Source organism: Hyperoodon ampullatus (assembly GCF_949752795.1).
Source record: "Hyperoodon ampullatus genome assembly, contig: scaffold_513, whole genome shotgun sequence".
In the NCBI taxonomy this organism is placed as follows: domain Eukaryota; kingdom Metazoa; phylum Chordata; class Mammalia; order Artiodactyla; family Ziphiidae; genus Hyperoodon; species Hyperoodon ampullatus.
Genome location: NW_027640614.1, coordinates 40624 through 63518, shown reverse-complemented (window position 1 = coordinate 63518; position 22895 = coordinate 40624). Strand labels below are relative to the sequence as shown.

At 36.9% G+C, this 22895-nt stretch overlaps 1 pseudogene across 1 annotated transcript in view; it reads right to left on the bottom strand.

The window, feature by feature from the left end:
- LOC307070087 (coiled-coil domain-containing protein 150-like) overlaps positions 1–22895 on the bottom strand; it is a 75399-nt pseudogene that overhangs the window by 19674 nt on the left and 32830 nt on the right. The window contains exons 11-14 of the transcript in view: positions 22624–22748; positions 22203–22380; positions 21581–21649; positions 403–518 (exon numbers count right to left, since the gene is read on the bottom strand). The product of the transcript in view is annotated as a coiled-coil domain-containing protein 150-like (transcript). The remainder of the gene's footprint in view (positions 1–402; positions 519–21580; positions 21650–22202; positions 22381–22623; positions 22749–22895) is intronic.

The following is a 22895-nucleotide window of genomic DNA, read 5'->3' as shown; positions in this document are numbered from 1 at the left end:
TTCTACCATTTATTTGTAATGGATTGACCTTGTCAAGTAGCCTTTAGGAATCGAACTTACTATTCATTTCCTAATGGATCGAACTGTCAGAAAGAGAAAAAAAATACAAGTTTCTTCCTCACAATTTATGGAAAAGAAAATATTTTAAAACGTTAGAAATATTGGTGCTTTTCAGCATTATAGATCATCTGTGTAGGCAGACATTTAAAGGCTGTCTTAAACTCTTGTTTTCCTAAATCCTGTATTGTCTGAATACCGTAGGGCTCTCTGACATATTTAGCCTGCATTATTCAGACTTGTGATAATTATCAAAAAAAAAAATGAAGGAAACCCATCTCCTGATTTCTGATTGTTTTTAAAACTCATAGTCATTAATTGCTAATTTAGACTGACTTTTTATACCCCCAATGGTAATCAGAAGTTGCTTGCTCAAGTTCTAGGGAAGCAATTTGATCTGCCAGTTGCTTATTCTTTTGCTCTAGAGTTTGCAGGTTGCAGGTTAATGCATTTATGCCTACCTTTAGAAGAAAAAAGAAGAAAGAATTCTATGCCAGATCCAAAAATATTATCTTGTTTTTTGTTTGTTTGTTTTTTTGCGGTACGCAGGCCTCTCACTGTTGTGGCCTCTCCCATTGTGGAGCACAGGCTCCGGACGTGAAGGCTCAGCGGCCATGGCTCACGGGCCTAGCTGCTCCACGGCATGTGGGATCTTCCCGGACCGGGGCACGAACCCGTGTCCCCTGCATCGGCAGGCGGACTCTCAACCACTGCACCACCAGAGAAGCCCTTATCTTGTTTTTAAAATGACATTTTTAACTGTAAAATAAATGGTATCTTATGAATGTGTTTCCCTGCTTTTTAGTTGTCTTTAGCAGGAGAGTTATTACAAATTGCATAGTGTACATTTACTAGAAGTGAAAGTCCTTCTGATACTTGGTACCTATTTATATATTAACTCGAGCATATAAATATAGAGGCAAAAATACTCCAAAAAATATTAGCAAAATGAATCCAGCAATAAATAAAAGGATAACAAATCAGGACTAAGTGTAGTTTATTCTGGTAATACAAGGCTTGTTCAACATTCAAAATTAATTACAATAATTCACCACATCAATAGACTATAGAAGAAAAACCATATGACCATCTCAATAGACACAGAAAAAGCATTCCACAAAATTCAAATTAATTTATGATAAAAACCCAGTAACCTAGAAATGAAAGGGAACCATCTCTATGTGATCAATTATGTCTGTAAAAACCTACAACTAATATCAGTATTGGTGGAAGACTGAATGTTTTCCCCTAAGACTGGGAAAAAGGCAAGGATATCTGCTCTTGCCATTCCTATTCAGTATCATACGGGAGGCCTTAGCTGGTGCAACAAGGTAAGAAAAAGTAATAAAAAGCATAGAAATTGGAAAGGGAGAAAGAAAACTGTCTCCACTTACAACAGACATGATAGTCTACATAGGAAATCCCAAAGAATCTACAAAAGAAATCCTAGAATAAGTGAGTTTAGTAAGGTTGAAGGATACAAGGTCAAATCAATTGTATTTCTATATATTAGCAACAAACAATTGGAAATTGATATTTCTTAAAAGTTCCATTTATAACAGCACCAAAATCCATGAAATTCTTAGGTACAAATCTAAGAAAAAATATGTCCAATATTTGACATGCTGAAAATTACAGTATGCTGACAAGACAAATCAAAAGCCTAAATAAAATGGAGAGACATACTGTGGCCCTGTATTAGGAAGATACAATATTGCTAAGATGTCAATTCTCTCTAATCCCAATTTAAATTGTGTGGGATAATTTACCAGTGTCCGCCCTTTGGTGGGGTCTAGACTGTGAGGCTAGAAAAAAATGCCCTGTAAGAAATGCTAAAGGGAGCTCTTCAGGCTGAAATAAAAGGGGATTAGATAATAACTGGAATCCACATAAAGAAATAAAGGGTACCAGAAAATGTAGCAATGTAGGTACATGTAGAAGACATATAAATATGTAGTTCTTGTTTGTAACTCAGTTATCTATAAATCAAAAATATATAGTAAAAGAAAGGTTAAGGGAATTAAAATAGTGCACCAGAAATATCTACTTAACACAAAGGAAGGCAATACTGGAGAAACAGAGGAACAAATATCACATAAAACATATAAAAAAACAGTAAAGTGGCAGATGTAAATCCTACCTTATGGGTAATGATGTTAAATATTAATGGATTAAACACTCCAACTAAGAAGCAGAGACAGGCAGAATAAATTTTTTAAAAGACCCAACTGTATGCTGTTTATAAGAGACACACTTTAGATCCAAAGACACAAATGGGTTGAAAATAAAAGGATGGGAAAAGACATATGATGTAAACAGTAATCTGAAAAGAGCTGGAGTGGCTACACTAACATGAGACAAAGTAGATATTAAGACAAAAATCTGTGAGATAAAGAAGGACATTATAGGGTTTCCCTGGTGGCGCAGTGGTTGAGAGTCCGCCTGCCGATGCAGGGGACATGGGTTCGTGCCCCAGTTCGGGAAGATCCCACATGCTGCGGAGCAGCTGGGCCCGTGAGCCATGGCCGCTGAGCCTGCGCATCCAGAGCCTGTGCTCCACAACGGGAGAGGCCACAACAGTGAGAGGCCCACGAAACAAAAAAAAAAAAAAAAGAAGGACATTAAATATTGAAAAAAGGATCAATCCATTAAGAAGATAACATTTATAAATGCATTTGCATCTAACAACACAACCCCAATGAAGCAAAAACAATACAGCAAAAACTGACAGAATTGAAGGGAGAAATAACAATTCAACACTAACAGTTGAAGACTTCAATATCCCTCTTTCAATAATAGGTGGAACAGTTACATGATCAATGAAGAAACAGCTGATGACTTGAACAACACTATAAAGCAACTGGACCTAAAACACATCTTTAGAACACTCCACCAAACAATAATAGAATACACATTTTTCTCAAGTGCACATGAAGCGTGCTCTAGGATATACCACATGTTAAACCATAAAACAACTCTCAATAAATCTGAAAGGACTGAAATTATATAAAGTATGTTCTCCAACAACAATGAAATAAAATTAAATGAATAAAAGAAGGAAATTTGGAAAATTCACATATATGGGGAAATCAACAACATATTTCTAAATAATCAATGGGTCAAAGAGGAAATTACAAAGGAAATTAAAGAATATTTTGAGATGAATGAAAATGAAAATATAACATGATAAAGAAAATGTATGGTATGCAGCTAAAGTGGTGTTTAGAGGGAAATATGTAGCTGTATAAACTTATATTTAAAAAAAGAGAAATATCTGATATCAATAACCTAAGCATCCATCTTAAGAACCTAGAAAAAGAAAATTAAACTCAAAGCAAGCAAAAGGAAGAAAATAATAAGGATTATAGCAGAAATAAAACAGAGGCTAGAAAAACAATAGAGAAAATCAGTAAAACCACAAGTTGGTTCTTTGACAAGATCAACAAAATTGACAAACCACTGTGGTATTAACCAAGAAAAAAATATAAAGAATACACAAATTGCTAAAATTAGAAATGAAAGAAGAGAGATTGTATTGAACTCCCAGAAATTAAAAAGGGGCTACTAGGAACAACTGTATGCCAATAAATTACATAGCCTAGATGAAATGGACAAATTCCTAGAAAGACCCAAATGACTAAAACTCAAAAAGAAGTAGAAATATGAATTGAACTATAACAAATAAAGAGACTGGATCAATAATAATAATAATAAAAAACAAAACACTCCCCACAAAGAAAAACCTAGAACCAGATGGCTTTACTGTTGAATTCTACAAAACACTGAAAGAATTAACACCAATCCCTCACAAAGTCTTCTCAAAATAGGAGAGGGAACACTATCAAATCATTTTAAGAGGCCAATATTATTCAATACCTTGATACCAAAACCAAAGATGTCACAAGAAAAAAAAACAAAAAACTATGTGGTAACCCTTATTAATATAGATTCTTAAATCCTCAACAAAATAATAGCAAGCCAAATCAAACAACATATGAAAAGGATTATACACCATGATCAAGTGAAATTTATCCCCCAAAGGAAAACTTGGTTCAACATTTGAAATCAATCAATGTAATACACCTTAGTAATAGAATAAAGGACAAAATCCACAAGATTATTCCAACAGATATAGAAAAAGCAACTGAACAAGTTCAACATATTTTCATGATAAAAATTCCCAACAAACTAGGAATAGAAGGGAATTTCCTCATCCTGATCATGGGCATTTCGGACACAGCTAACATCATACTTAATGGTGCCAAACTGAAAGCTAACCCTCTAAACTCAGGAACAAAACAAGGATGTCTGCTCTCATCACTTCTATTCAACCTCTCATGGCTGGAGGTTCTAGCCAAAGCAATTACACAAGAAAAAGAGACAAACAGCAACAAATTGGAAAGGAAAAAATAAAACTATCTCCATTTGCAGATGGCACAACCTTATATAGAGAAAATATATACTCTATTGTTAAGATTGCAATACTCTCCAAATTGATCTACAGGATCATACAAACCCTATCAAAATTCCAGCTCCTCTTTTTTTGCAGAAATGGAAAATCTGATCCTGAAATTCATATAGACATGCAAGGATCCAGAATAGCCAGAACAATCTCAAAAAAAATAAAGTTGGAGGGCTCACACATCTCAATTTTAAAACTTATTACAAAGCTACAGTAATCAAGACCATGTGGTACTGGCATACGTACAGTCATATATATCAATGCAATGGAATTGAGAGTCCAGAAATAAGCCCATGCATCTATGGTTAACTAGATTTTGACAAGGGAGCCAACATCATTCAATAGAAAGAACAGTCTTCCAACAAATCGTCCTGGGATAACTGGATATCCACAGGCAAAATAATGAAGTTAAACCTCTACCTCATACCATATATAAAATTTAACACAAAATGGATCAAAGACCAAAATGTAATCTGTAAAACTATAAAATTGTTAGAATAAAAAATGGGTGCAGGATGACAGTTGCAAGATGGGGGAGTAGAAGGACATGAGCTCACTCCTTCATACAAAAACACCAAAATCACAACTAACTGCTGAACAACCATAGAACATAAAACACTAGAACCTACCTAAAGAGACACCCTTCATCCAAAGACAAAGAGGAAGCCACAACGAGATGGTAGGAGGGGCACAACTGCAATAAAATCAAATCCCATACCCACTGGGTGGGCGACCCACAAACTAGAAAGTAATTATACCTGAAAAGGTCTCCCACAGGACTGAAAGTTCAGAGCCCCATGTCGGCCTTCCCAGCGTGGGGACCTGGTAAGAGGAGGAAGAGCCCCCAGAGAATCTGGTTTTGAAGGCCAGCGGGGTTTGATCGCAGGAATTCCACAGGAATGGGGAAAGAGAAACTCCACTCTCGGAGGGCACAGGCAAGGTCTCATGTGCACCAGGACCCAGGGAAAAAAAGCAGTGACCTCATAAGAGACTGGGCCAGACCTACCTGCTAGTATTGGAGGGTCTCCTGGAGAGGCAGGGGAGGTGCTATGGCTCACTGCAGGTACAAAGACACTGGTAGCAGTAGTTGTGGTGAGTAATCATTAGCATGAGCACTCCTGGACGGTGCCATTTCCTCCCAATGACCTAGCCCCACCCAACAGCCTGTAGGCTCCAGTGCTGGGACGCCTCAGGCCAAACAACCAACAGGGCGGGAATACAGTCATACCCATCAGCAGACAGGCTGCTTAAAGTCTTCCTGAGCATGGCCCTGCCCAGAGGGACAAGAACCAGCTCTACCCACCAGTGGGCAGGAACCAGGAAGCCTGCACAAGCCTCTTAGACAGCCTCAGCCACCACAGGGCAGACAGCAGAAGCAAGAAGAACTACAATCCTGCAGCTTGCGGAATGGAAACCGCAATCACAGAAAGTTAAGACAAAATGAGACGGCAAAGGAATATGTCCCAGATGAAAGAAAAAGATAAAACACCAGAAGAACAACTAAGTGAAGTGGAGATAGGCCACCTACTGGAAAAAGAATTCAGAGTAATGATATTGAAGATGTTCCACGATCTCAGGAAAAGAATGGAGGCACACACTGAGAAGATACAAGAAATGTTTAAAAAAGACATAGAGGAACTAAAGCCCAAACAAACAGAGATGTACAATACAATAACTGAAATGAAAAATACACTAGAAGGAATCAATAGCAGAATAACTGGGGCAGAAGAATGGATAAATGAGGTGGAAGACAGAATGGTGGAAATCACTGCTATGGAGCAGAATAAAGAAAAAAGAATGAAAAGAAATGAAGAGAGTCTAAGAGACTTCAGGACAACATTAAATGCACCAACATTCACATTATAGGCCTCCCAGAAGAAGAATAGAGAGAGAAAGAACCTTTGAAAATATTTGAAGAGATAATAGCTGAAAACTTCCCTAACATGGAAAAGGAAACAGTAACCCAAGTCCAGGAAGCAGAGAGACTCCCAGGTAGGATGAACCCAAGGAGGAATATGCCAGGACACACACTAATCAAACTGACAAAAATGAAAGACAAAGAAAAGATATTAAAAGCAACAAGGGAAAAGCAACAAGTAACATACAAAGGAATTCCCATAAGGCTATCAAGTGATTTCTCAGCAGAAACTCTGCAGGCCAGAAGGGAGTGGCAAGATATATTTAAAGTGATTAAAGGCAAGAACCTAAAACCAGGAATACTCTACCCACCAAGGCTCTCTTTCAGATTTCAAGGAGAAATCAAAAGCTTTATAGACAAGCAAAAGCCAAGAGAATTCAGCACCACCAGACCACCTTTACAACAAACACTAAAGGAACTTCTCCAGGTGGAAAAGAAAAGGCCACAACTAGAAACAAGAAAATTATGAATGGAAAGCTCAGCAGTAAAGGTAAACATACAGTTAATGTAGGAAATCATCTGCACACAAATATGATATCAAAACCAGTAACTGTGAGAAGAGGAGAGCACAAATGCAGGATATTGGAATTGCATTTGAAATTAAAAGACTAGAAACTTAAAGCAATCTTCTTTATATACAGACTGCTGTATCAAAAGCTCATGGGAACCATAAACCAAAAATCTGCAATAGATACACACAAAAAAGAAAAAGGAATTGAAACACAACATTAAAGTTGGTCATCAAAGCACAAGATAAGAGAACAAAAGAGGAAGGAAAGAAGAAAGACCTACAAAAACAAATCCAGGGAATTCCCTGGTGGTCCAGTGGTTAGGACTTGGCACTTTCACTGCCATGTCCCAAAACAAGGGATGCAGCCAAAAAAACCCACAAAAAAACCCAAATCCAAAACAATTACGAAAATGGCAAGAGGAACACACATATTGATAATTACCTTAAATGTAAATGGATTAAATGCTCCAACCAAAAGACACAAGACTGGCTGAATGGATACAAAAACAAGATCCGTATATATGTTGTCTATAAGAGACCCACCTCAGATCTAGGGACACATACAGACTGAAATTGAGAGGATGGAAAAAGACATTCTATGCAAATAGAAATCAAAAGAAAGCTGAAGTAGCCATACTCATATCAGACAAAATAGACTTTAAAATAAAGACTGTTACAAGAGATAAAGAAGGCCACTACATAATGATCAAGAGATCGATCTAAGAAGAAGCTATAACAATCGAAAACGTATATGTACCCAACATAGGAGCACTCCAATATATAAGGCAAATACTAACAGCCATAAAAGGAGAAATTGACAGTAATACAATAATAGTGGGGGACTTTAACACCCCACTTTCATCCAAGAACAGATCATCCAGAAAGAAAATCAATAAGGAAACAAAGGCCTTAAATGACACATTAGACCAGATGGACCTAACTGATATTTATAGAGCATTTCATTCAAAAGCAGCAGAGTAAACAGTCTTCTGAAGTGCACATGGAACATTCTCCAGGACTGATCACAAAGCGAGTCTTGGTAACTTTAAGGAAATTGAAATCATATCAAGCATCTTTTCCAACCACAATGCTATGAGATTAGAAATAAACTACAAGAAAAAAACTGTAAAAAACACAAACATGTGGAGGCTAAACAATATGTTACTAAACAACCGATGGATCACTGAAGAAATCAAAGAGGAAATAAAACAATACTAACAGACAAATGAAAACCAAACCACAATGATCCAAAATCTATGGGATGCAGCAAAAGCAGTTCTAACAGGGAAGTTTCTAGCAATAAAATCTTACCTTAGGAAACAAGAAAAATCACATATAAACAACCTAACCTTACACCTAAAGCAACTAGAGAAAGAAGAACAAACAAAACCCAAAGTTAGTAGAAGGGAACAAATTATAAAGATCAGAGTGGAAAGAAATGAAATCGAGACAAAGAAAACAACAGAAAAGATCAATGAAACGAAAAGCTGGTTCTTTGAGAAGATAAACAAAATTGATAAACCTTTAGCCAGACTCATCGAGAAAAAGAGGGAGAGGACTCAAATCAGTAAACTTAGATATGGCAAAGGAGAAGTTACAACAATCACCATAGAAATACAAAGGATCATAAGAGACTGCTAAAAGCAACTATATGCCAATAAAACAGACAACCTAGAAGAAATGGACAAGTTCTTAGAAAAATATAATCTCCCAAGACTGAACCAGAAAGAAAGAGAAAATATGAACAGACCAACCACAAGCCCTGAAATTAAAACTGCGCTTTAAAAACTCCCAACAAACAAAAGTCCAGGACCAGATGGCTTCACAGGCAACTTCTATCAAACATTGAGAGAAGTGTTAACACTTATCCTTCTGAAACTATTCCAAAACACTGCAGAGGAGGGAAGACTTGCAAACTCATTCTATGAGGCCACCATCACCCTGATACCAAAACCAGACAAAGATACCACAAAAAAGGAAACTTATAGGCCAATATCACTGATGAACACAGGTGCAAACATCCTCAACAAAATACTAGCAAACCAAATCCAACAATACATTAAAAGGATCATACACTACGATCAAGTGGAATTTATCCCAGGGATGCAAGGATTTTTCAGTCTCTACAAATTAATCAGTGTGATACACCACATCAACAAATTGAAGAATAAAAACCATATGATCCTCTCAATAGATGCAGAAAAAGCTTTTGACAAAATTCAACACCCATTTATGATAAAAACTCTACAGAAAGTGGGCCTAGAGAGAACCTACCTCAACATAATAAAGACTGTATATGACAAACCTACAGCTAACGTCATACTCAACTGTGAATAGCTGAAAACACCTCCCCTAACATCAGGAACAAGACAAGGATGTCCACTCTCACCACTTTCATTCAACACAGTTTTGGAAGTCCTAGTCACAGTAATCAGAGAAGAAAAAGAAATAAAGGAATCAAAACTGGAAAAGAAGAAGTAAAACTGTCACTGTTTGCAGGTGTTTGCAGATACTATACATAGAAAATCCTAAAGATGCTACCAGAAAACTACTAGAGCTCATCAATGAATTCAGTCAAGTTTCAGGATACAAAATTAATACACAGAAATCTGTTGCATTTCTATACACTAACAATGAGAGATCAGAAGGAGAAATTAGGGAAACAATCACAGTTACCATCATATTAAAAAGAATAAAACACCTAGGAATAAACTTACCTAAGGAGGCAAAAGACCATTATTCTGAAAACTGTAAGATGCTGATGAAAGAAATCAAAGATGACACAGATGGAAAGATATACCATGTTCTTGGACTGGAAGAAGCAATATTGTCAAAATGACTATACTACCCAAGACAATCTACAGATTCGATGAAATCCCTACCAAATTACCAATGGCATTTTTCACAGAACTAGAACAAAAAATCTTAAAATCTGTATGGAGACACAAAAGACCCTGAATAGCCAAAGCACTCTTGAGAAAGAAAAACGAAGCTGGAGGAATCAGGCTCCCTGAGTTCAGACCATACTACAAAGCTACAGTAATCAAAACAGTAGTATCATACTGGCACAAAAACAGAAATATAATTCAATGGAACAGGATAGAAAGCCCAGAAATAAACCACCCACCTATCATCAATTAATCTACAATAAAGGAGGTAAGACTATACAATGGAGGAAAGATAGCCTCTTCAATAAGTGGTGCTGGGAAAACTGGAGAGCTACATGTAAAAGAATGAAATCAGAACACTCCCTAACACCATACAGAAAAATAAACTCAAAATGGATTAAAGACCTAAATGTATTACTGGACACTATAAAACTCTTAGAGGAAAACATAGGAAAAACCTCTTTGACATAAACCACAGCAAGATCTTTTTTGACCCACCTTCTAGAGTAATGAAAATAAAAACAAAAATAAACAAATGGGACCAAATTAAACTCAAAAGCTTTTGAACAGCAAAAGAAACCATAAACAAAATGAAGACAACCCACAGAATGGGAGAAAATATTTGTAAACGATGCAACCGACAAGGGATTAGTCTTCAAAACATACCAACAGCTCATGCGGCTCAATACCAAAAAAACGACCCAATCAAAAACTGGGCAGAAGACCTAAATAGACATTCCTCCAAAGAAGACATACAGATGGCCAAGAGGTACACGAAAAGATGCTCAACACTGTTAATTATTAGAGAAATGCAACTCAAAACTACAATGAGATATCCCCTCACACCAGTCAGAATGGCCATTAACAAAAAGTCTACAAAAAATAAATGCTAAAGAGGGTGTGGAGGAAAGGGAACCCTCCTACACTGCTGGTGGTAATGTAAGTTGGTGCAGCCACTGTGGAGAACAATACGGAGGTTCCTTAAAAAAATAAAATTAGAACTACTATATGATCTAGGAATCCCACTCTTGGGCACATATCTGCAAAAAAAACATGGTTTCACAGGATACATGCACCCCAATGTTCACTGCAGCGCTGTTTACAAGAGCCAAGACATGGAAGCAACCTAAATGTCCATTGACAGAGGAGTGGATAAAGAAGATGAGGTACATAAATATAATGGAATATTACTCAGCCATTGAAAAGAATGAAATAATCCTATTTTCAGCAACATGGATGGAGTTGGAGATTATTATACTAAGTGAAGTAAGTCAGACAGAGAAAGACAAATATCATGATATCACTTACATGTGGAATGTAAAATAAAAAGATACAAATGCACTTATTTACAAAACAGAAACAGACTCACAGACTTAGAGAATGATCTTATGGTTACAGGGGGAAGGGTGGGGGAGGGGAGGGATTGGGAGTTTGGGACTGACATGTACACACTGCTATATTTAAAACAGATAACCAACAAGGACCTACTGTATAGCACAGGAAACTGTTCAATATTCTGTAATAACCTAAATTGAAAAAGAATAGGTACATGTATAACTTAATCACTTGGCTGTACACCTGAAACTAACACAACATTGTTGATCAACTATACTCCGATATAAAAACAAAACAAAACAAAAAGGTGTAAATCTTTGTGACCTTGGATCAGGCAACAGTTTCTCAGATGTGACGCTTAAAGGACAGGCAACTAAAGAAAAAATTGATAAACTGGACTTTATAAAAATATAAAAATTTAAACAGAACCCACAGAATGGGAGAAAAATATCTGCAAGTCACATATCTGAAAAGAGTCTACCATCCAAAATATATAAAGAACTCTTACAACTCAACAATTAAAAGACATTAAATAACCCATCTTAAAAATTGGTAAAGGATCTGAGTGAACAGCTCTCCAAAGAAGATATACAAATGGCCAATAAACACATAATAAGATGCTCAACATTATTAGCCACTAAGGAAATGCAAATCAAAACCAAAATGAGGTACCACTTTCACATTTACTAGGATGGCTATTATCAAAAAACAAAAAAATAGGTGCTTCCCTGATGGTGCAGTGGTTAAGAATCTGCCTGCTATCCAAGGAGAAACACACAAAGACACATATTAATCGAACTGTCAAAAATTAAATACAAAGAATACATATTAAAAGCAGCAAGAGAAAAACAACAAATAACACACAAGGGAATCCCCATAAGGTTAACAGCTGATCTTTCAGCAGAAACTCTGCAAGCCAGAAGGGACTGGCAGGACATATTTAAAGTGATGAAGGAGAAAAACCTACAACCAAGATTACTCTACCCAGCAAGGATCTCATTCAGATTTGATGGAGAAAGTAAAGCCTTTACAGACAGTCAAAAGCTGAGAGAGTTCCGCACCACCAAACCAGCTTTACAGCAAAAGCTAAAGGAACTTTTCTAGGCAAGATACACAAGAGAAGGAAAAGACCTACAATAACAAACCCAAAACAATTAAGAAAATGGGAATAGAAACATACATATGGATAATTACCTTAAACGTAAATGGATTAAATGCTCCCACAAAAAGAAACAGACTGGCTGAATGGATACAAAAACAAGACCCATATATATGCTGTCTACAAGAGACCCACTTCAGACCTAGAGACACATACAGACTGATAGTGAGGGATGGAAAAAGATATTCCAGGCAAATGGAAATCAAAAGAAAGCTGGAGTAGCAATTCTCATATCAGACAAAATAGACTTTAAAATAAAGACTATTACAAGAGACAAGGAAGGACATGACATAATGATCAAGGGATTGATCCAAGAAGAAGATATAACAATTGTAAATATTTATGCACGCAACATAGGAGCACCTCAATACATAAGGCAAATAGTAACAGCCATAAAAGGGGAAATCCACAGTAACACAATCATAGTAGGGAACTTTAACACCCCACTTTCACCAATGGACAGATCATCCAAAATGAAAGTAAACAAGGAAACACAAGCGTTAAATGATACATTAAACAAGATGGACTTAATTGATATTTATAGGACATTCCATCCCAAAAAAACAGAATACACATGTTTCTCAAGTGCTCATGGAACACTGTCCAGGATAGATCATACCTTGGGTCACAAATCAAGCCTTGGTAAATTTAAAAAATTGAAATTGTATCAAGTATCTTTTCCAACCACAACGCTACAAGACTAGATATCAATTACAGGAAAAGATCTGTAAAAAATACAACCACATGGAGTGTAAACAATACACTACTTAATAACGAAGTGATCACTGAAGAAATCAAAGAGCAAATTAAAGAATACCTAGAAACAAATGACAATGAAAACACAATGACCCAAAACCTATGGGATGCAGCAAAAGCTTTTCTAAGAGGAAAGTTTATAGCAATACAATCCTACCTTAAGAAACAGGAAACATCTTGAATAAACAACCTAACCTTGCACCTAAAGCAATTAGAGAAAGAAGAACAAAAAAACCCAAAGGTTAGCAGAAGGAAATAAATCATAAAGATCAGATCAGAAATAAATGAAAAAGAAATGAAGGAAACGATAGCAAAGATCAACAAAACTAAAAGCTGGTTCTTTGAGAAGATAAATAAAATTGATAAACCATTAGCCAGACTCATCAAGAAAAGAAGGGAGAAGACTCAAATCAATAGAATTAGAAATGAAAAAGGAGAAGTAACAACTGACACTGCAGAAATACAAAAGATCATGAGAGATTACTACAAGCAACTCTGTGCCAATAAAATGGACAACATGGAAGAAATGGAGAAATTATTAGAAATGCACAACCTGCCAAGATGAAATCAGGAAGAAACAGAAAATATGAACAGACCAATCACAAGCACTGAAATTGAAACTGTGATTAAAAATTTTCCAACAAACAAAAGCCCAGGACCAGATGTCTTCACAGGCGAATTCTATCAAACATTTAGAGAAGAGCTAACACCTATCCTTCTCAAACTCTTCCAAAATATAGCAGAGGGAGGAACACTTCCAAGCTCATTCTACGTGGCCACCATCACCCTGATACCAAAAGCAGACAAGCATGTCACAAAGAAGGAAAACTACAGGCCAATATCACTGGTGAACATAGATGCAAAAATCCTCAACAAAATACTAGCAAACAGAATCCAACAGCATATTAAGGGGATCATACACCATGATCAAGTGGGGTTTATTCCAGGAATGCAAGGATTCTTCAATATACACAAATCAATCAATGTAATACACCATATTAACAAACTGAAGGAGAAAAACCATATGGTCATCTCAATAGATGCAGAGAAAGCTTTTGTCAAAATTCAACACCCATTTATGATAAAAACCCTCCAGAAAGTAGGCACAGAGGGAACTTTCCTCAACATAATAAAGGCTATATACGACAAACCCACAGCCAACATCGTCCTCAATGGTGAAAAACTGAAAGCATTTCCACTAAGATAAGGAACAAGACAAGGTTGCCCACCCTCACCACTCTTATTCAACATAGTTTTGGAAGTTTTAGCCACAGCAATCAGAGAAGAAAAGGAAATAAAAGTTATGCATATCGGAAAAGAAGAAGTATAGCTGTCACTGTTTGCAGATGACATGATGCTATACACAGAGAATCCTAAAGATGCTACCAGAAAACTACTAGGGCTAATCAATGAATTCAGTAAAGGAGCAGGATACAAAATTAATGCACAGAAATCTCTGGCATTCCTATACACTAATGATGAAAAATCTGAAAGTGAAATCAAGAAAATACTCCCATTTACCATTGCAACACAAAGAATAAAATATCTAGGAATAAACCTACCTAAGGAGACAAAAGACCTATATGCAGAAAATTATAAGACACTGTTGAAAGATATTAAAGATGATACAAATAGATGGAGAGATATATCATGTTTTTGGATTGGAAGAATCAACATTGTGAAAATGACTCTACTACCCAAAGCAATCTACAGATTCAATGCAATCCCTATCAAACTAACACTGGCATTTTTCACAGAACTAGAACAAAAAATTTCACAATTTGTATGGAAACACAAAAGACCTCGAATAGCCAAAGCAATCATGAGAACGAAAAACGGAGCTGGAGGAATCAGGCTCCCTGACTTCAGACTATACTACAAAGCTACAGTAATCAAGACAGTATGGTACTGGCACAAAAACAGACAGATAAATCAATGGAACAGGATAGAAAGCCCAGAGATAAACCCAGGCACATATGGTCACCTTATCTTTGATAAAGGAGGCAGGAATGTACAATGGAGAAAGGAGTGCCTCTTCAATAAGTGGTGCTGGGAAAACTGGACAGGTACATGTAAAAGTATCAGATTAGATCACTCCCTAACACCATACATAAAAATAAGTTCAAAATGGATTAAAGACCTAAATGTAAGGCTAGAAACTCTCAAACTCTTAGAGGAAAACAAAGGCAGAACACTCTATGACATAAATCACAGCATGATCCTTTTTGACCCACCTCCTAGAGAAATGGAAATAAAAACAAAAATAAACAAATGGGACCTAATGAAACTGCAAAGCTTTTGCACAGCAAAGGAAACAAGACCAAAAGACAACCCTCAGAATGGGAGAAAATATTTGCAAATGAAGCAACTGACAAAGGATTAATCTCCAAAATTTATAAGCAGCTCATGCAGCTCAATATCAAAAAAACAAACAACCAATCCAAAAATGGGCAGAAGATCTAAACAGACATTTCTCCAAAGAAGATATACAGACTGCCAACAAACACATGAAAGAATTCTCAACATCATTAATCATTAGAGAAATGCAAATCAAAACTACAATGAGATATCATCTCACACCAGTCAGAATGGCCATCATCAAAAAATCTAGAAACAATAAATGCTGGAGAGGGTGTGGAGAAAAGGGAACACTCTTGCACTGCTGGTGGGAATGTGAATTGGTACAGCCACTATGGAGAACAGTATGGAGGTTCCTTAAAAAACTAAAAATAAAACTACCATATGACCCAGCAATCCCACTACTGGGCATATACCCTGAGAAAACCATAATTCAAAAAGAGACATGTACCAAAATGTTCATTGCAGCTCTATTCACAGTAGCCCAGAGATGGAAACAACCTAAGTGTCCATCATTGGATGAATGAATAAAGATGTGGCACATATATACAATGGAATATTACTCAGCCATAAAAAGAAACAAAATTGAGCTATCTGTAATGAGGTGGATAGACCTAGAGTCTGTCATACAGAGTGAAGTAAGTCAGAAAGAGAAAGACAAATACTGTATGCTAACACATATATATGGAATTTAAGAAAAAAAATGTCATGCAGAACCTAGGGGTAAAACAGGAATAAAGACACAGACCTACTTGAGAATGGACTTGAGGATATGGGGAGGGGGAAGGGTAAGCTGTGACAAAGCGAGAGAGAGGCATGGACATATATACACTACCAAACGTAAGGTAGATAGCTGGCGGGAGGCAGCCGCATAGCACAGGGAGATCAGCACGGTGCTTTGTGGCCGCCTGGAGGGGTGGGATAGGGAGTGTGGGAGGAAGGGAGACGCAGGAGGGAAGGGATATGGGAACAGATGTATATGTGTGACTGATTCACTTTGTTGTAAAGCAGAAACTAAAAAAAAGAATAAATGCATTCTTCTGATATTTAGGCTTCTTGGGAGTGAGAAATAGATATTAGACTTAATTACTAGCAAAATTACATTAGACTGCTTAAACTAATGTATCATAACTTTCCCTTAAATTGCACATTCTTTTTAATCCAGTAAGAAGGTAGATGAAAGACCTTTGTAAGTTTTAGCATGGAAAGATCTATGGTGCCATTAAAGTGAAAACCTTGGGGGAAAAAAAAAGAGTCATGTACCAAAATGTTCATTGCAGCTCTGTTTGCAATAGCCAGGAGATGGAAACAACCTAAGTGTCCATCATCGGATGAATGGATAAAGAAGAAGTGGCATATATATACAATGGAATATTACTCAGCCATAAAAAGAAACGAAATTGAGCTATTTGTAATGAGGTGGATTGACCTAGAGTGTGTCATACAGAGTGAAGTAAGTCAGAAAGAGAAAGACAAATACTGTATGCTAACACATATATATGGAATTAAAAAAAAAATGTCATGAAGAACCTAGGGGTAAGACAGGAATAAAGACACAGACCTACTAGAGAATGGGCTTGAGGATGTGGGGAGGGGGAAGCTGTGACAAAGTGAGAGAGTGGCATGGAAATATATACACTACCAAATGTAAAATAGATAGGTAGTGGGAAGCAGCCGCATAGCACAGGGAGATCAGCTCGGTGCTTTGTGACCATCTAGAGGAGTGGGATAGGGAGGGTGGGAGGGAGGGTGACACAAGAGGGAAGAGATATGGGAACATATGCATATGTATAACTGACTCACTTTGTTATAAAGCAGAAACTAACACACCATTGTAAAGCAATTATACTCCAATAAAGATGTAAAATAAAAAAAAGAATCTGCCTGCTGATGCAGGGGACATGGGTTCGAGCCCTGGTCCAGGAAGATCTCACATGCTGTGGAGCAACTGGGCCCATGTGCCACAACTACTGAGCCTGCGCTCTAGATCCCACGTGCCACAACTACTGAAGCCCGCAACCCTAGAGCCTGCGCTCCACCACAAGGGAGGCAACTGCAATGAGAAGCCCACGCACTTCAAGGAAGAGTAGTCCCCGTTCGATGCAACTAGAGAGAGCCCACGTGCAGCAACAAAGACCCAACACAGCCAAAAGTAAAATAAATTAAATAAATAAATAAATAAATAACGTGTTGGTGAGAATGTGGAGCAACTGGACCCCTTGTACACTGCTGGTGGGAAGAAAAAGTGGTTCAGCACTGCGGAAAACAGTCTGGTGGTTCTTCAGAAAGTTAAACATAAAATTACCATATGACCCTGCAATTCCACTCATAGCTATATATCTCAAAGATATGAAAACAGGTACTTACAAATACACATACAAGTGTTTATAGCAGCACTAATCACAACAGCCAAAAGGCAGATACAATGCAAACATCCATCAACAGATAAACAGATAAAGAAATTGTGGTATGTGTGTGTGTACATATATATACGTGTGTGTGTGTGCATGTATACACACACACATACATATATTGGGTTGGCCAAGAAATTCGTTTGGGTTTTCTGTAAAATCTTACAAAAAACCCAAACGAACTTTTTAGCCAACTCAACACACACACACACACACAAACACACACAAAATGAATATTACTCAACCATAAAAAGGAATGAAGTACTGATACATACTGATACAAAAACATGGATGACCCTCAAAAACATTATGCTAAGTGAAAGAAGCCACATACAAAAGATCCCATATTGTATCGTTATATTCATATGAAATATCCATAATAGGTAAATCCATAGAGACAGAATGCAGAGTAGTGGTTGTCAGGGGCTGGGGGAAGGAGGGAATAAGGAGTGATTGCTTAATGGGTATGGAGCTTCCTTTCGGGTTATTGAAATGTTTTGGAACTAGACAGAGGTGGTGGTTGCACAATATTGTGAATATTGTACTAAATGCCACTGAATTGTTCACTTTTAAATGGCTGATTTTATAGTATGTGAATTTCACCTCAGTTAAAAAAAAGAACCGCAATGAGATACTTCACACCTACTAGGATGGGTGTAATTTTTTTTAAAGTTTTTTTAAACAAGTTTAGGTGAGGACGTAGATAGTGGAATGCTCATACATTGCTAGTGGGATTGTAAAATGGTGCAACTACCTTACTTGTGAAACAGTTTGGCAGTTTCTCAAAATGATAAACAGAGTTATCACATGACCCAGTAGTTTTGCTCCTGGAGAACTGAAAACATATGCTCACAAAAAGGACTGTACACAAATGTTCATAGCATTATTCTTAATAGCCAAAAAATGGAAACGGCTTAAATGTCTATCAACTGATGAATGGATAAATGAAGTGTGTTATAGTCATGCAATATTATTCAGCCATAAAAGAAACGAAGTACTTATATACACTACAAAATGGACAAACTTTGAAATCATCATGCTAGGAAGCCAGACCCAAAAGGCCACATACTATTTGATTCTATTTCCATGACATGTCCAGAACAGACAAATCCACTGCGGTAGAAAGTAGAACAGTAGTTGCCAGAGGTGGGCAGGGGTAAATAGGGAGTGACTCCTAATGGGTACTGGGTTTCTTTTTAGGATGATAAAAAAGGTTCTAGAATAAGATAGTGGTGGTATTTGTGCAAACTTGTGAATATACTAAGAAATCACTAACTTGTATATTTTAAGAAGGTGAATTTATGGTATATTAATTATATCTCAATAATAAAAGGTACTAAAACAATCAGATGATCCACCTAAGAATAAATGAACCTTGGACTACATCTTGCATGATATACAAAAATTAACTTGAAGTGGATCATACACCTCATATTGAACAAAAAAGTTCTAGAGAACAAAGGAGAAAATCTATGTAATCTTAGATTAGGCAAAAATTTCTTAGCTACAACACAAAAACTATCATCCATAAAAGTTGAAGAACTGATAAACTGGACTTAATCAAAATATAAAACTTCTGCTCTTTAAAAGAGCATGAAAAGGCATAATACAGAAGAAAAGTAGGTAAAGCACATAGAAAATTTGTTTATATACAAATAGTAATAACTATTACATGAGGATTAATAGGACACTATTTTTAAAGCTCTGAAATATAAATTATAAGAAAACAAACAACTGAATTAAAAATGGTTAAAAGATTTGAAGAGACACTTTAAGTTGTTGATGGCAAATAAGCAGATGAAAAGGTACTCAATGTTACTAGTCACTGGAGAAAAGCAAAGTACACCACAATGACATACCCCTACACACCAATCAGAATGGCTGAAACTGAAAGAACTGACAATGCCAAGGGTTGGTGAGAGTGTAGAGAAACTGGAACTCATATATTCCTGGTAGGAATGCAAGATGGCACACATCCTTTGCAAGACAGTTGAACATATATTTACTGTAGGATCTAGAAGTCCAATTCCTGATATGTATCCAAGAGAAATAAAAATACATGTTCACATATGAATATTTATACAGGTTTTTTCATAACTGCCAAAATCTGGAAGCAATCCAAATGTTCTTCAATTGGCAAATGGGTAAAGAAACTGTGATATAACAGAACATAAACTACTGATACATACAGTAACATGCATGAATCTCAAATCTCAAATGCTTTATGCTAAATAAAAGAAGCCAGACTTATAATGCTACATATTGTATGATACAATTTATACGATATTCTGGAAAAGGTATAACTACAGGGATAGAAAAACAGAGCAGTGGTTGCCAGGGGATGGGGATGGAGGAAGAGGCTGACTACTAAAAGGCACAAGGGAACTTTCCGGGGTGATAGAAATGTTCTATATTTTGATTGTTGTGGTGGTGGTTACATGATTGTGTTTATCAAAGCTCACAGAACTGTACAGTAAAAAAAGGGTGAATTTCACTCTAAATTATAACTCAATAAGCCTGACTTTAAGAAAACATAGCTTTACAATGAGTACACATGTAAAAAACATCAAGTTAGACCAAAAAACGGAACTCTGTAGAAGCACTGTCATTTGCCTTAATAGAACCTCTCTAACGAGCAAGTATCTTTCAGCCCCATGAACATACACTTAGTCTACATTAAAACAAATGAAATCAGACAAGCAAAATAATAATACCATGTTTTAATCACAAATAGCATTTGCCTTAGCCATGAAATATTCACTAGCATTTTAAAGCAAAAAGTATTAATGAATTTAATAGTATCCACCAAATTCCCAAATTTTAAAAAACATATTTGAGGCCACATTGACACCAGCAAAGTCCTTGCCACAGGAAGTCAGCTTTATTTGAAAGATTTTTTGGGTGGACTGTTTTCAAATCACTAGATATGAGTGACTAAACCACAGAAGGTACCTGCCAGCTTAGTGAACTGTCTTTGAGCTCCAGCTCAGAATTTAGCTTTTCTTCTCTCCCCAGTTCTTAAATTAAAAGTTCACATATGTGGTACTAAGAATGCTATTTACTTGAGCCAAGAAACAGTCAAGGCTTGATGACTATATCTGACACCTGTTGCTGGGTTTATTGAATGTGGATGGGCTGAGAGTCCTTGATGCTCCAGATATATTCTCTAGATGATAGTGAGACACAATCTTTACCCTGTTCAAATTTTGAAATGCAAACAGCAATGTCTGAAAGATTTTTTTTTGTTTGAATAAGGATTGTATTTGTTTCTCTGGCCATTCTACCTTCATAGAACCCAGAAAGGGGTATCTCACAAATAAAGTGGCAAGTGCTAACAAGTTAGGAAGCTTAGTTTAAAAAAAAACAAAAAACAAACAAACAAACACCAGCATCGTCAGCAATCATCCCTTTGCAGCCCACAGGCCCATTAGCTCACTCTCAGGGGACTCCGTGGCTAAACTACTCGGTGAACACTAGGGTCCGAGGCAGTGATGACACACTGGCAAACATGAGATGCTCAACAAGCAAACACTCCCCAGACGCAGCCTTATGCTGAAGTGACTGGAGTGCTCCAAGTGCATCCAGCTTCGCGGCTTCTCTATTTCCCCCATGTTTTGGTATTCAACAAAATAACCCATCTCCTCATTCAGATAAGCTGATACAGGAGGCAGCAATACAGAAGGAATTAAATATAATGACATAACAACAAATAAAATGTGGAATACCTTGCTTTTAGCTAATTCCTTTTCCAAGTTGCATTTTTCTTCTGCTATTTCTTTCTCAGTTTTATTAACCTGCCCAAGAGAAGGGAAAAAAAAGAAATGGGTCATTTTAAAAACAGCAGACAGGCTCTACTACAGCAGTTACACCCTGCATGTCAATTAATACCTACACTGCAGAGATAGCACATCCTCTCAGAAAAGGGGCCACTCGGGGAGTCTCTGAGGCAGAGCAGACTTCACAAATAGCCCTGAAATTAGAAAGACACGTCTGCATGTCAGACTCTGCCGGTTATTTCCTAACTAGGAAGACAGGGCTGTTTCCCCTTACATTGTTTCCACTACACTCTCCCACTTCTACTGGGAAAATCGAGTTTTAAATCCGACTCCTTAACTAACATGAGGATGTGTGAATGGTTAACATTCACTCACGCTATATAAGGGCAACTATTTGGCACAGTGCACTCACATGCTAAAAGACACAGATTAGCCACCCAAAGGTTTCTTTCATGGGCAACTCAGACAAACTGCATCTGGGTTGTATTTCTTATCTTTTGCACTTACAAGAAAATTTTAAAACAAGATCATCACCACAACCAGGAGGTAACATAAATCTGCCTCTACCTACCTCTCCCTGAAGTCCTTCTTTCTCCTCTAGCAGAGAGGTCTTCTCTTGCATTGATGCTTCCAGTTCACTTCGCAATCTTGCAATAGTTGATTCTATCAGCTCTTTTTGCACAGCTGCCCTCTTCTCAGCATCCTGTGCTTTCTGGATACACAGGTTATGCTCAAGGACTAAATGGTCCCTGCAGGAAGAGAACAAGGAGATATGAAAGCTGAACGAGAGTTCTTCCTTAACAGAAAGACTAAATGTTCTTACAGAACATATCTCCTGCCTGAGAGCAGTTACCAAAATGTTCTAACAAAACTAGTTCCTTTAGAGCAGAGTCTTTATTTTTGTGACTGGCCCAGCAAATGCAGAATTAAATATTTTCATTAAAGATAAGAAATACAAATGCAAAAACAAAAGTTGCCCACAGTTTACTTACAGATGCATTTGGAGTTGTGTTTTCTCATTCTGAACAGTCTGAAGTTCACTTGTGATACTGACATGGGCTGCATCCAGCAGTAAGTTTTGTTCTTGAAATGTCTGTGTCATCATTTTCTGTTCTTCCTGAGTGTTAGAAGCAATATTAAAAGTTGAGATGCCAGAAGTCATTTGATAGGGTATCACTCTAAACAACTGATCAAAGATACTGATATTTACAAAGGTCAAATTTAATTTATATAAATAAAACCCCTTTTTAAAAGAATTTATCTT